Below are 348 nucleotides of genomic sequence, written 5' to 3'. Positions count from 1 at the left end.
GTGGTAGTGCCGGGGGTTGCAGAGGATCTTCTGTTCTGTAGGTGCATAAATGGTCACCGTCTTCTGTGGAGAATTGAATAGTTTCGTCTGCAGGCTGTACGTGCAACGCCAAAGAAAACGGAATCTTCGGACATCAGAATTTTTTGACATGCTCTCGTCTACAAGCCCCTTGCAGATGCATATTATTATCCTATAAATTACATGCGAAAAATCTCGGTGGGTACGGGGGTTAAAGAAATCATGAAGCTACTAATAAGCCCTATTAGCATGACTGAACCTATCTATAATGGACTGACGATAGCAACACACATGGCTGCTCACCAAGTCAAGTCCATTGTCCCTCAGTAG

This window comes from Penaeus monodon, chromosome 32 (genome assembly GCF_015228065.2).
Source record: "Penaeus monodon isolate SGIC_2016 chromosome 32, NSTDA_Pmon_1, whole genome shotgun sequence".
In the NCBI taxonomy this organism is placed as follows: domain Eukaryota; kingdom Metazoa; phylum Arthropoda; class Malacostraca; order Decapoda; family Penaeidae; genus Penaeus; species Penaeus monodon.
This window is presented reverse-complemented; position numbering follows the sequence as displayed.